Genomic DNA, 15095 nt, shown 5'->3' on the forward strand with positions numbered 1-15095 from the left:
AGATGCATTTGTATACTTTTACCATTTGTAAACTTTAGCAGGGGTGGGAATACTGCTCACATTCAGGACCTCATTATGACCCTGGCAGTGAGTGATAAAGTGGCAGTAATACCACCAACAGGCTGGCGGTAAGTACCGCCAAATTATGACCATGGCTGTGATAACTCCCATAGACAGCCAAAGTACCACACCAACCGCTAGGGAGGAAACAACACTCACCACAGCAGTAGCCAACGACAGCCAGACGGAAGACAAAGTACCGCCCACCATATTAAGACACTGCAAACTGCCTCCTTTTCCGGAGTGGTACCAAAGCCATCAAAAGCCTTGTGGAAATGCATCACTGAAGAGAAAGGACTCACAATCGGAGACACAGGGAAGAACAACGGCACCATGGAACCCGAACTGCAAGTCTTTCCGATGATTTTCTACATTATGCTCCACCTGGAACACCAATGCCGACGAAGACAATGATGGTGAGTACAGCCGTCTAGCACACAAGGGAGGGAGGGAGGAAAACGAGAGTGACACACACGCATGACACACACATACCATACACACCAACCAGCTGCACACCTAAAACAATTTGTCCCCGAAGAACGGCAGAATAATGCAAGGACAACAGGAATGGACTAAAGTGATTGTAATCAGATCAAAATCAAAATTAATAATTCGATATGTCAGTGAAACACATATATACACATGCACACAAAGGGACACTGCCCAATCCAATGTTCAAAGGGCCCACGTGGCCACAGAGCACAGTCTAAGGCCCAACTCGAATCCTGACTACATTCGGATAGTACACTGCAGGGACATCAGTTTGCAAATAGGCAGGCTCTTCACCGGGAGGGGGGGCCACCTGAGCCGGATGCAGGAGCAAACATACTGGTTCTGGAGGGGGCAACGTGCCCATTGCTCTGTCCTGGGGAGAGCAAGGCCACAGTCTCTCAGATGGGTGACTTGCCCACTGGTTCTGGAAGGGGCAACATACCCATTTCTCTGTCCTGGGTAGTGCCAGACTACATTCTCTCAGGTGGGTGACTTTCCCACTGGTTCTGGAGGGGGCAACATGCCCATTTCTCTGTCCTGGGGAGTGCAAGGCCACAGTCTCTCAGGTGAGTGACTTGCCCACTGGTTCTGGAGAGCGCAACTAACACAGCAGCCCCTGGAGTGTGGCCTACATGGTGCCCGCTGGCAGTGACGGCTGCAGTGTGATGGTGGATGGAGGAGCCTCCTGGGCAGCCTCTGCACTTTCTGATGGCTGCAGTGTGGTGGTGGATGGAGGAGCCTCCTGGGCAGCCTCTGTACTTTCTGATGGCTGCAATTCAGCAGCTGGCAGTGGGGGCCCCGTGACAGCTGGTGGTGGTGGAGGTGTCACCCTGACAGCCTCCGCTGGAGTAGAGGGCTTAAACTCCTACAGTACATGGGGTGTGGATCCCTTACCCTTCATGGCAGGGGTGGATGGGCTCTTCCCCTTCTTTCATGGTGGTGCAGGCTCCTTCCCCTTCTTTCCTGGTGGTGCAGGCTCCTTCCCCTTCTCTCCTGGTGGTGCAGGCTCCTTTCCCTTCTTGCCTGGTGGTGCTGGCTCCTTCCCCTTCTTCGATGGAGGTGTGGTATCATTACCACCACAAGTAGGTGGTGCTACCACTGTCCCCGTGCACTGTTTGGCTGAGGTGCTGGGCAGTGTCCTTGGTACCCTGCTCATAGGGGCAGGATGGGGGAGGGGTAAGGAAGAGGTCAAGTTGGGAAAGGAAAAGCTTTTTAGGGACGTTGGGGCAGGAGGAGGGAGGAGTAATGGGAGTGGAGGTTGAGGGAGTGGTTGTTGGAGGTGTATGTCTGCTGGACTTGGGTGCAGGTGCATGGGCTGTATGCTGATGTGAGATGGATGGCTGTTGGGTGTATGAGTGCTTGCGTTTGTGTCCTTTAGGAGGGGGGACAGACACAGTGGGAGAGGACAGAGGTGATGTTTGCATGGCTGTTGTGGAGGTGTCTGCCAGTGAGGTGTATGTCCTGCTTGATGTGGTTGTGCTGGTGGTAGATGTTGATGTAGTGCATGCAGGTGTGAGTGTGGACGTGACAGTGAGGGAGGTGGTGGAGGAGAAAGAGGAGAGGGAGACAGTGGAGGCAGAGGATGTTGTCGTGTCTGCAACTTGAGTGCTTGTGTGATGAAGTGTGGTGCCTGGGTTTGCCTGTGACACTCTTGGGTGCTGTCTTGTGTGCATGCTCATCTGCATGTGTGCCTGTGATGGGTTAGGGATGGGTTAGGGTTGAGGTGAATGGGACTGGGAAGTGGTAGTTGGAGGGGGTATGGTAGAAACAGGGACAATGGCTGCCATCAGAGAGGAGGCCAGAGCCTGAATCGATCTCTGTTGGGCCGCCAATCCACTGTGGATGCCCTCCAGGAATGCATTTCATTGCTCCATCTTTGATGCCAGCCCCTGGATGGCATTTACAATGGTTGACTGCCCTACAGAGATGAATCTAAGGAGGTCAATAGCCTACTCACTCAGGGAAGCAGGGCTCACTGGGGCAGAGCCTGAGGTGCCCGGGGCGAAGGAGATGCCCACTCGCCTGAGTGAGTGGGCACAGGAAACTCGCTGAGGGCTGCCGGGAGGACGGTGCTGGTACGGGGATGGCAGCTGCACCTGCAGCTGGGGTAGTCACAGAGGTGTTCGCCACCACCAGGGAGCTTCCATCAGAGGAGTTATCTGAGTCTGTATTGTCTCCTCCAGTCCCCACCGTGGTGCTCCACTCGCCCTCCGTCCCACTGGTTCCCTCGGCATCGGTGGATTCTGCCTCCTGGGTCTTGTGGGATGCAGCTCCCTCTGTTCCCGCTGCCCCTGCTCCTCCACCAGTTGATGCTAATGCACACAAGGACAGGATGAGAAAACAAGAAAGGGGAGGAGAGAGACAAGGGATACACTGGGTCAATGACTGCACCAACACCACAGTTGGCATTCACATCACCGTCACACACAGGGAACAGGCTTCAGCACTATACATTGCACTACCAGGCATATGGCTAGTCACTAAGGCAAGATAAGGACAACACACCGCCAACTAAAGCACTCCTGGGACCCACGATGCCCTGCCTGAAATGGACTGCTAACAAGCTAGGTCACCTGTATTTGCCATACACCCATTACCCTTCAGATGACCCACGCTGCAATGTCTGGCCTGGCCTTAGGGGCGTCCTCTAACACAAATCCACCTCCCGGATACCACCCCACCAGAACAAATATGCATTGGTACCCAATGCACTCACCCCCTTGTGGCTGCTGTGATGCCCTCAAGCACCCATGCAGCTCTGGGCAGGCCACCGTCAGTATGCGGGACATAAGGGGGTTTGTGGCCAGACAGGCACCCCTTCCTCGTTGGGAAGCCATCCCCAGCAGTGTCACGGTTTCGGGCGGGTCTGATCAGGACTCTGGTTGGGACACCCCTTGAGGTCACCGAATATGCTAAAGAGGTAGTGTACTGGGACAGAAGAGCAGCTAAAGGCATGCACGGAAAGGACAGCTATGGACAGGCACAGGAGACAGGAAAGTAAAAGCAGAGCAACCCTTGTGTGAACAAACAGGAAACAGATTACTAATGGACAAACACGCTGGGGTTGTACACAGAGTAAGGTGCAGAACCTCCCACAGTGACAGGGAATCCCAATGCCTCTGTGCAGTTTGCTCTTACAGATAGTCACCCTGCCAGCCCCATAGAAAGGAGGCAGCAGAAGTGATTCTGTCTCTGGATCCTAGAGCACAAACAAGGATAGTACTTACATACACAAGACACACTCTTATGGGTCCAGCTGGAAATATAGTGGCAATTCCTGAGAAAACAGCAATAGCACACTGTCACTGTTAGGCACAAAAGACAACGTATAACACTAGACAAGGATGGGGGGCTGGAATTGCCTCATGGAAACCAGGTGCCAACCCCAGTACAAAGGAGGACACTTATACACAGGTGAAGACTAATAGAACACTTACCAGACACAAATAACCAAGAAGAAACAGAAATAGAAGAGACAAACTAAGAGACAGAGGCAGGATCTGGGAACAGATTCAGGTTGAAGAAAAGGCAGAACTAGGACTGGAAAACAGGGCGCAAACTTCTGGCTGGGACAAACAGAGACAGGACTGGGAAACTGAGAGTAGACTCTGGCTGGAACAGACAAGGACAGGGCTAGAATACAGGGAGTAGGAAAAGCAGTAAACAGGACTAAGAAACAGAGAGCAGTTTCAGGCTGAAACAAGGCAGGAGCAGGACAAAGAAACAGGGAGCAAGCTCTGGAACAAACAAACAGGTACAAGGCTAAGAGGTAGGGAGCAGACTCTGGCTGGAACAATCAGGCACAGGGCAGAGAAACAGGAAACAGGTTCAAGCTGGAACAGACCAGGAACAGGAACAGGAACACCATCCAATAAGGGGTCTGTAACACAAAGGAATCGAACTCCAATGCACGACGGGGATCTTGAGGAAATGGCTGCTTATAAGCAGTTACAAGCTGGGCTGCACAGGAGAGGTCTCAAGGGTGTGTAGTTTCAGACACTTGCAAGTCCTGGAGGAGAGGATCTGCTGAAAAGGAGCAACTGGACTTCACCCATAGAAAACAATGGGAAACAGAATCCAGGCTTTCCTGACTACCAGGCTGTGCATTATGGGATTTGCAGTCCCAAGAAGAAAATGTACTACTACACAAGTGTGCCATGGAGAAAAGAGAAACAAACAGGAGTCAGCAAGGGACTCTAGATAACTGTTCAAGGTGATTCCCAGGCTTCCGACAGACCCCGTACAGCGCCCCCTAGATATGGGACGACAGAGTCGTAACAAGCTGGGGCTTCGCAGTCTTCTGTGCCCAGCATCTCAGGTCCTCCCACCGTTTCCTAAAGTGGGTGCTCCGCCTGCCATAGACCACCAGGACTGCATGTCCTTGGCGATGGCATGCCAAAATCCCTTCTTTTGATGGGCACTGACCTGCAGAGGCAATACAGACAGGAGAATGCCATTAAACAAACAGTCCAGCCTGTCACACAAATGGCCCACCATACCCGTTTCCATCACCATTGCCACACACACATAGTCCAGGTTGCAACATGTACACCGCCAACAGACAATCCCCCCACCTCCCACTCACACTTACACAATGCTTGCACATCTCCATACATCCTTGACACATGCATTGTGGCCAAAGTGTACACACCTGTTAGCCTGGAGGCCCATACAGCTGTCCGTACTGTGGTAGCATGCCATCCACCTGTTGCTCCAACTCCTCTGAAGTGAAGGCAGGGGCCCTTTCCCTGGTCACACGGGCCATGGTAGGTTCCAGACACAGGTCACAGCAGCACATGCAGTGCAGGTCTTCTCCTGTTGAAGGTCAGGAGACAAGTGAGGATTGAGATAGAAAATGGCAGACACTTCCGGGGTGGTATACACCTTCACCACAGGCATAGATTCCCATTGGCCACTGTACTCCATAGAGCCCTATTATATCCAATGAGGAATTGCACGGCGGTGCAAGTCCGCCTTCCGCCATGATGCCCAATGTCGGCGGAGTTACTTAACTTCCACCTGTCCCTACATACAGGACAGGTGGTCACCATTTCAGGGAGGGGACAGGCATATCGACAATGCTGTGTCACAGATTAGATTGGCACATACTTTGCCATTAATACTGTCCCAATACATAAGTGCACCATGTGGACTGCTGAGTGGTTTTGTTGTTCCAGTTGTGACACCCTACTCACTCTTGTGTCCATTAGATACCTACCGCTGCGGATGAATAGGAGGTGGGGACATACCCCCATGTACAGACCCCTGGTGGACTTAGCTACACTGGAGGACAGGCACATTATACTCTCCTATAGACTGGACAGGGCCACAATCACAGAGCTGTGTGCCCAGTTGAACCCCAGTGCCATGAGACACCTGTTCTCATCTATCCGTCATCCGACTGGGATCCTACTCTCTTGTGCAAGTGCTATCAGTGCTCCATTTCCTGGCAACTGGTTCTTTCCAAGTGACAGTGGGCTTGGCAGAAGGAATGTCACAGCCAATGTTCTCAATCGTGCTGGCAAGAGTGCTGTCTGCCCTTGTAAAACACATGTGCAGCTACATAGATGTCCCCCAAGTGGAAGATTTGGCCATTGTGAAGGCTAGATTCTATGCAATGGGACATATCAAGAATATTATTGAGGCGACTGATGGGACACATATTGCGTTTGTACCCCCCACCAGAATGAACAGGTGTACAGGAATCGTAAGATCTCCACTCCATGAATGTGCAGATGGTGTGCCTGGCGGACCAGTACATCTCCCACGTCAATGCTAAGTACCCTGGGCCAGTGAATGATGCCTTTGTCCTGAGGAATAGCAGCATCCCAAATGTGATGGCCCAACTACAGAGGCACAGGGTGTGGCTAATAGGTGAGCCTTGGCCCCACCCACTGTATGTTAGTGTATGCCTCTGGGCGAACCAGGCGGGTCATCGAAAGAACCTTTTGCCTCCTGAAGGCCAGGTTCAGGTGCCTCCATCTGACAGGTGGATCCCTGTGCTACTCACCCAAGAAGGTCTGCCAGATAGTAGTGGCATGCTGCATAATGCATAACCTTGTCCTCAGGTGCCATGTACCTTTTCTGCAGGAGGAGGAGACTGGAGATGCCCCTGTGGCTGTAGTAGACCCTTATGACAGTGAGGATGAAGAGGCTGAAGATGCGGATGATGACAACAGAACATCAGTTATCCGTCAGTACTTCCAATGACACACAGGTGAGACAGTGCGACTTCACATTTCTATGACTATTGTATTCTGTGTGGCTGTGGCCTGATGGCATTAACTACTTTTTACCTTTACTTATTGTCACCTATGGTTTATCATTTTACAGATGTTGGTGCTATGACAACTGTGTACCGATGTGCTGACTACAGCCAGCTACAGGTCATTGTTTCTATGCTCCCACAATACAAAGTTCATTTGAAATGGATGTAACTCTGTACATAAATACACTTTTTCAACCCATGACATACAAGTATTTGAGTTGTGTTCAAGGGTGTTTATTTTAGTGCTAACAAATTGAAGGAAAGTGCAATGGAATGGGGTGATGATGGAGGAACGTCCAGGGTGTTGTTCCTGTCTGTTTGTAACACAGGTGCAGTGTCCAAGTGGCCATAGGAAGGGGAGCAATGGTATTTCAAGGTGGACAAGGTGACTGAGTGGGACTCAAGGGGGACAATCATGAAAGTCTCCTTTCCTGGTGGTGGTATTGGCTCTGGCTTCTGTCTGGGTCGCAGGGAACGTTTGCCGGGTGGTTCACCTTCTGCAGGGGAGGGGTGCTGGTGGCCTGTGGGTCCTGTGGCGGGGCCTCCTGCCCACTAGCGGCAGCGGAAGTGGAGGGCTGGTCAATGGACTGGCTAGTGGTAGGGGCCCGCTGGTGTGCTGTTGCCTCCCTCATGATGTTGGCCATGTCTGCCAGCACCCCTGCTATGGAGATCAGAGTGGTGTTAATGGCCTGCAACTCCTCCCTGATCCCCTGATACTGTCCCTCCTGCAGTCACCTGTTCTCCTGCATGTTGTCAAGGACCTGGCCCATCGTGTCCTGGGAAAGTTGGTAGGCTCCCAGGATTTCGGAGAGTGCCTCCTGGAGAGTCGGTTTCCTGGTCCTGTCCTCCCCTGGTGCACAGCAGTCCTCCCAGTGTCCCTGTTGCCCTGTGCCTGTGTCCCCTGAATGGTGTGCCCACTGCCACTGACCCCAGGTTCCTGATTGTCTTGGATATGAGGTGTATCCTGAGGTCCCTGTACAGGTGGGCACACTGCTGATTGACGTGTCCTGGGGACAGAGGTGTGGGGACACTGGGTGGGTGCTGTTGTGTTGGATCCTGATGGGGGAGGCTCTGTGGTGGTCTGTGAGTGGGCTTGGGTAACCGGCTGTCCAGTGGTCCCTGATGGGCCAGGAAGATCATTCAGATCCAGACATCCAGAGTTACTGTCATCACTGGGGGCATCTTCTTTTGAGAGACAGGATAGTCGTGGCACCTCCTCTTTACTGACACTGGATGGGGTATCTGTGGGGATGTAAGTGATGTATTTTGCTTCATGTGTATGCCATTTGTATATCCCTGGCTTCCCCTCAATCGTTGGTGTTGCCCTGCCACCTTTTTCTTGTGTATAGTGATGTATTGTGGGAATGTTAGTTTACCTATGCTGTGCATGCTTTAGTGATGGGTGTCCATGCAGGGCTATGAGGGGTCTCCATGCATTGGTGTAGCATGCAGGGCTGTGCAATGTGGTTAATCATATGTGTAGGTGCAGTGGTGGTGATGGAGTGGAGTGATGGGAGTGATGGGAGTGAGGTGAGGGTGTGAGATGGCATGCAGTTATGGGGGGTGATAGGTGGTAAATGTTGACTTACCATTGTCCAGTTCTCCAACGACTCCAGCGAGTCCCTCAGGATGCAGTAATGCCAGTACTTGCTCCTCCCATGCTGTGGGAGTCCACCACCAGTCCTCTGTATGGCGAGCTGGTGCCTTGTTGCAATTGAACGTACCTTCCCCTGTAGGTCGTTCCACCTCTTCCTGATGTCTTCCCTTGTTCTTGCATGTTGTCCCACGGCATTCACCTTCTCCACGATTCTCGGCCATAGCTCCATCTTCTGGGCAATGGAAATCTGCTGTACCTGTGCTCCAAACAGCTGTGGCTCTACCCTGACAATTTCCTCCACCATGACCCTTAACTCCTCCTCAGTGGGTGCCTTTGTGGTGTCATGTGTGTTGTGTAGTGTGTGTTCATGAGAGCGTGTTGAGTAATGTGGTGGGGTTTTTGATGTGGGGTGCATGAAGGATGTATGGTTGTATGTGGTGTGTGTGTCTAGTTGTCCTTGTGCTGTTCGTGTCAATCTCCTGGCAGTAATTGTTGTTTGTAAAGAGTTGTGGGTAATGTGGGTGTCTTTTTAAAGTCCTGTGGTGTGGTGTGTGTATGGGTGTCAGGTGTGTATTTTTGGTATTGGCCAATGTGGAGTTGTTTTGTATGTAGGTGTTCATTCATACCGCCAATGGTTTATGACCGTTGAATGTCCACTGTGGTGATTCGTGGGTCGTAATGTGGTGGGCGTTGTTTTGTTGGCGTAACGGTATAGGTGTTGGGACCTCCACTTTATTACTGACCTTTGGGCTGGCAGATTTGTGTATGTTGCTGTATTCTGTTGGTTTGGTGTGTGTGTGTCATAATATGGTGAATGGATATTCGCCCCGAGGCAGTATGTTGGCTGCCGTCAGCGTAGCGGTAGGCGGCATTTACTGCCAATGTCATAATGAGGGCCACAGTTCCTTAATGTTTGCTAAGCCTAAGCAGCTTGCTTGTTGTACTGTGTCATTTAGAAATATCATTTGAACAGGAATCATACATGCTCTAAATAAAGCTTCTGTTCCTCGTATTTGCCAATTTTTTGTTCCCACACACTTTTTAAGTCAATCGACTTCAACCAGTACTCATAGCCTTCTATAGCCAATCGGGAAACAAATGAATCGGAGTAAATCAATTTTGTATCTGTCAATAAAACATGTTGACTTTCCATTTCTGGCAATTTAAAATAATATGACTCAGCATTCTTAACACTGTGCCCAGAAAAATATGCAACTTTTTCAGTATATGTTTTAGAACTGCCTATTGGTGGAGTCGGGCAGTGTTCCCACTGTGTATATTTAAAATTTGTCTTTGAGGTACTTGCTCTGTGAATGAAATAATGTCCATAGTGATTATAACAGAACATATCACCATAATTTCCTTTAAACTGTTACACATCTTAATTTTCAAATACTTTGTAATACTTTAGATCAGACATCATAACATCAACAGTTTTCACATCCCAATCATCGGAAACTACTCCGGGTGTGATTACATCTGTCATTGAAAATTTAATACATATGGTATTTGAATGAACTCAGTAGGCCCATATATATCAAATAATAATTTATCCCAAACAATCCCATCAGAAATTGGTATGGCTGTAGTGTTCACTGAGGACAAGTCTCTGCAAATTTTGTGAGATGAAAAATGTGGTTTTAGGACCTCATCCACCTGTTCAACTGTAGGGCATTCAGGAAGAAAATGTCCATGCACAAGGAGAAAGAAAACAATAACAAACCCAATCCAAAAGAGAAAGGCAAGTAAAGTCAATAAGAGACATAGATAAATCCATGGCCGAATGAAATAATTGATTTTAAGCCAATGTATCAGCTAACATGCTCTTGACAGTTTCGTTGCAGAAGAGGCAGATGAGTCACTGAAAGTGTTGTTTACATCAACAAAATAACCAGAATCTCTTTGTGCAAAAACTGGGGTTTTGTTTTGAAGAGGAGAACATGCTGAAGACTCTCTTGGTGGTTCATAGTAAATTATGACATCTGTTTGTATAGAATTTGTAAGAAATTGCTCATTATTTTCATTACTGATTGTAGAAGTAGTTGTAAGTGGAACTAATGAAAGCTAATTTTCCACCCTCCCCAAGCTCGGAGAGGTTTCAACGTTGCTGTTGAAGACTTGTAGGGGAACATCCTGATCTGTAGTGGGAGGGATTCGGGCACTAACCAGGAGTCCTCTAGGTCTGCTGTGCAGGATCGGCCACATGGTGTAGCTTGACATTGTCGATGGAGACAAAGTAATTTTCTTTAGAGCCAAGCAACGGTGGTAGTATCACAGTTCTGGTACCATGTATTCCCAGGACTGGAACCGGTGCACGATAAGAAGGACCAAACTCCTTTTTCACAGCAATCTTTTCATGCACTAGATCCCCAAGTTTAGGAATCCAGCCGGTAGATGTTACTGGTACATCCCTGATTCCAAAGGAGACAGCATTGGCAGATGTGTTGATATCACAAAACTGTTGTAAGTGCTGCAAGACAGTGACATGTTCTTTTATATCAAAGGGTGATTCTGCTGCCTCCACGCCAGGATCATTGAGATCTGGAACAAACATTTGAGTTCCAAAGAAGCATTTGTCCCCTAGGGACCTTCTGGGCAGTGCTCTCTGGACTGCATATAGATGTGTAAGCCAACTATGACCTATGCCTAATACTCTAGCTGTTAAGGATTGCTTTAAATCTCAGTTTCGTCGCTCCATTACACTATTTTCCTCAGGATGAAGTGGAGATGAGTAATGTAGTTCGGCCCCTAATGAAGCCATGGTGTCCCTGTAAGCCCTTGAGGCAAAAGCAGGGCCCCGGTCCAGGTAGAAAGCCGCAACAGCATATGTGCCGATAAAGACTCCGAAATCGTTAATAACAGTTTGAGCGTCAGCCAAGCGTTTTGCCCAAAACTTACAGAAATCTGGAGCATGAGTCAACAGCGACTAACATGTATTTGTACGCACTTTCTGGTGTCAGGGGATCACAATTGCCCAGGTACACACATTGTAATGGTTTGTTGGAAGTTAGGAGGGGTGTCTGTGGTGGGCGTTTCATGGTGGACCCTTTTATTTGCTGGTAGATATCACAACAAAGGACATACTGCTTGGTCTGTTTGTAGAGACCAGGTCACCAATAGCGTGATTGTAATATTGAAACTGTAGCTGCCACACCAGCATGAGCAGAAGAAACTCCCTTGTGCACTGCTTTTGTTAATTCTGGTCTTAGGTCTTTATTGGGAATTATTCGAACTCCCACACCTGGTATTGTTACTTGTGCATCATACAAGCCTCCCATCCGGTAAGATTATTTAGTAGGATACGCTTTAGGTAAAACCGTGCCGTCAGCCGAAGCGTGCACGGCTGCTAGTGTTTCATCATCCACTTTTAGTTTAGAACGAGTTACTGCAGCAACAGAAACCAAGGCCACTGCTGATTTGGCTGTTTCATCAGCCAGAGTGTTACCTTCAATGTGTATTCCAACACATTGATGTCCTAGTGTATGCACAACATGGACATTAGGTAGCATTTCTTTCAGCTCCGCTACTTTCCCCCACAGAAGTCTGTGTTCAATGGTGTTGCCTTTTAAATCTCTGAACCCATTTTCACGAGTAATTCAGATATTCATAGAAGGATTGGACACAATAATACGAATTACAGATGATCAACGTCATCTGCTCAGGATCCGTATGTTCCAGTGCCATCACCAGAGCCTTGAGCTCTGCAAGTTGTACAGTGCAATCTCCTAGAGTCTGTGTGTAAGTATTTTGTGGATGGAACTTGCCAACCTTCATGTAGCCACTCACGACTGCACAAGCAGCGGAGTATTGATGTTTGGTGCCTATTGCTGGTTGGCCCAAACCATCAATGTACAAGATTCTATGATATTGTTCGATAGGCCATGTATTTGCTGGAACTGGGTACTCAAGTTCGTATTGTAAGAATTCTTGGGTCTGTAATTTGGAGTCAGAAACATAATCAACATCAGTGGTGGTCAGAGACTTTGTCCATTGGATCCAAAGTGGATATAATGCTTTAGCGTTTAGAACGCTTGCTTTGGTAACAGTCTCAAGGGATGGAATCAGGGATATGACAATAATGTGCTTCCCCTGGAGACGATGTCTCTCTTTATGGACCGCCATTTGGACAGCAGTGAGGATTTTCTTAGCATTATTCATTAGTGGAGTATAAATGTGATCAATAGGCAATTGGGACCGTCTCCCCTGCATTGAATGTCACATAGGTGAAACCAATGGCACCAGCAATTACTCTGATGACCAAGGGGGTCATTACGACCTCGGCGGTCTTTTTGCAAGACCGCTGAGGGACCGCCGTGTGGAAGACCGCCTGTGCAGGCGGTTTGCCGCTCGGCGTATTATTACTGTTGGCTGCTCTCCATCATTAATCCGACGGAGAGCCGCCAACAGCCATACTTGCGGGCGGCGGGGAAGTGGAGGTTGCTCCACCTCCACCGCCACGCCAACAGAACACCGCCCAGCGAGTCACGTCCGCGCATCGGTGTTCTGTTGGCGGTGTGGTGTCGGCGGAGCAGCCCCCATGGCTCCCGTCCCCTCCCGGAGGATCGACGGACCAGGTAAGTCGATCGTCCGTTAGGGGATGGGGGTGGGGGGTGTTGTGTGTTGTGTGCGTGCATGGGGGTGTGCGTGTGTGTAGGTAGAGGGGGTGTTGTGTGTATGGGAATGAGTGCATGTATGGCTGTGGGCATGGCTGTATGGATGTGTGGGTGTATGTTTGAATGTGGGTGTGCGTGTCTGACTGTGTGTGTGGATGTAGGCATGTATGTCGGGGTGTGTGCGTGTGTGTTGTGGTGGTGCCTGCATGCTTGTCGGGTGTGTGTGAGTCCTGTGATGTTGGGGGTCAGGGTGGGGAGGGGGCCCTGCCACCTTTGGGGGGTGGCAGGGGTGGTGGGGGGTGTAGGGGAGGGAGTCGGGAGGGGGAGAACCTCTATCAGTGCCAGGGAAGGAATTCCCTGGCACTGATAGTGCTTACCAACATGGATTTCGTGGCGGTTGCAACTGCTGGAAATCCACGGCGATAAGCCGGGTCAAAATACCGCCGGCGGTATAGTGACGGCCGCCAGGCTGGAGACCCAAGTCTCCAGCCCGGTGGTCATCTCCGCCCTGGCGGGCAGAACGGATAACCGGCGGATGACCATGGCGGTAACCGCCATGGTCATGATACACTGATGAAAGACCGCCAGCCTGTTGGCGGTCTTACCGCCGCTTCTCCGCCTTCCCCCAGGGTCATAATGACCCCCATAGTCTGGGAAAGGTTCAAAAGAATTATCAGGTTTAAAATCTAAAAAGGTACACGTTTGTTAGACTTTTCATCCTTGGTATGGTCTCCTTTAAAATTTTGCCTCTGTTTCCCAGGTTGTTGATGTGTGCTGGACTCTGTTTTTACTGTTTTTGTTACTCTGGGCACTTTACCACTGCTAACCAGTGCTAAAGTGCAAGTGTACCTATACAAAATGTGCATGTAATTGGTTCGTCCATGATTGGCATTTTTGATTTATTAGTAAGTCCCGAGTACAGTGCACTAGAGGTGCCCAGGGCCTGTAAATCAAATGCTACTAGTGGGCCTGCAGCACTGGTTGTGCCACCCACCTAAGTAGCTCTGTAATCATGTCTGAGACCTGCCACTGCAGTGTCTGTGTGCAGTTTTAACCTGTAAGTTCGACTTGGCAAGTGTACCCACTTGCCAGGCCTAAACCTTCCCTTTTCTTACGTGTAAGACACCTTCTGATGTAGGCCCTAGGTAGCCCCAAGGGCAGGGTGCAGTGTATGGTTAAGGTAGGACATATAGGCCCGCCAAGGTTGAACCGCCAAATGGCCGCCTATGCGGCCGCAAACTCCCCAGCCGCATTTCAACATCCCCGCTCGGCTGGCAGGTGGAAACAGAGGTTCTGCCCGCCGGCCCACCTGGGATGTGGGCCGTACCATTGCAAGCAGTTCCTAATGGAGCCGGCGGCAATGTGGCGGTGCGGTGGGTGCAGCAGCACCTGTTGCGCTTTCCACTGTCTGCCAAGCAGACACTGGAAATCGCGATGGGGCTGTGGGGAACCTGTGCATGGAGAAGAGCTGAAGAGCTGAGGAAGAAGAGCTGCCCTGTCTGTGACTGTGCTTTGTGGAGCTATCCTGCAGTTGCTGCTTCTGCCTGTGCTAGAGGACAAAGAATGGACTTTGTGTTGCCTTCCTTCTTGTGAAGAACTCTCCAAGGGCTTGATTTAGAGCTTGTCTCCTGTTGTTTGAAGTCTCAGGGACAGCAAAGACTTCTCTCTGCCAGCACCTGGAGTCTCTGGAGAGACTCTTACTCTGCCAAGTGGTGTCCATCCAGTTCCTGGGATCCTGAAAGGAGAAGCTGACAGTCCAAGATTGAGAAATCCACACACCGACCACCGTGCGGCGAAAAGATCACAAGGTATGGTCTCACCTCTGAGCACTATAAGGATAAGTTTAGGTCCTATAAGAAGAAGGAATCTCAAACATGGTTGGAATGTGTTGATTCTTATTGCATGTCACTGGATGGTTGGGTGAAGGGCAGTAAGATAACTGTGAATGAGGGGCTTTACAATCTGATTGCTTGGGAGCACTTGCACAGTTTACGTTTTTCAGAGCTGGTCCAGCACCTGATTGACAGCAAGCTGACTGACCCCAGGAAGCTTGCACAGGAAGCGG

Source organism: Pleurodeles waltl, chromosome 3_1, assembly GCF_031143425.1.
Source record: "Pleurodeles waltl isolate 20211129_DDA chromosome 3_1, aPleWal1.hap1.20221129, whole genome shotgun sequence".
NCBI classification, from domain to species: Eukaryota; Metazoa; Chordata; class Amphibia; order Caudata; family Salamandridae; genus Pleurodeles; species Pleurodeles waltl.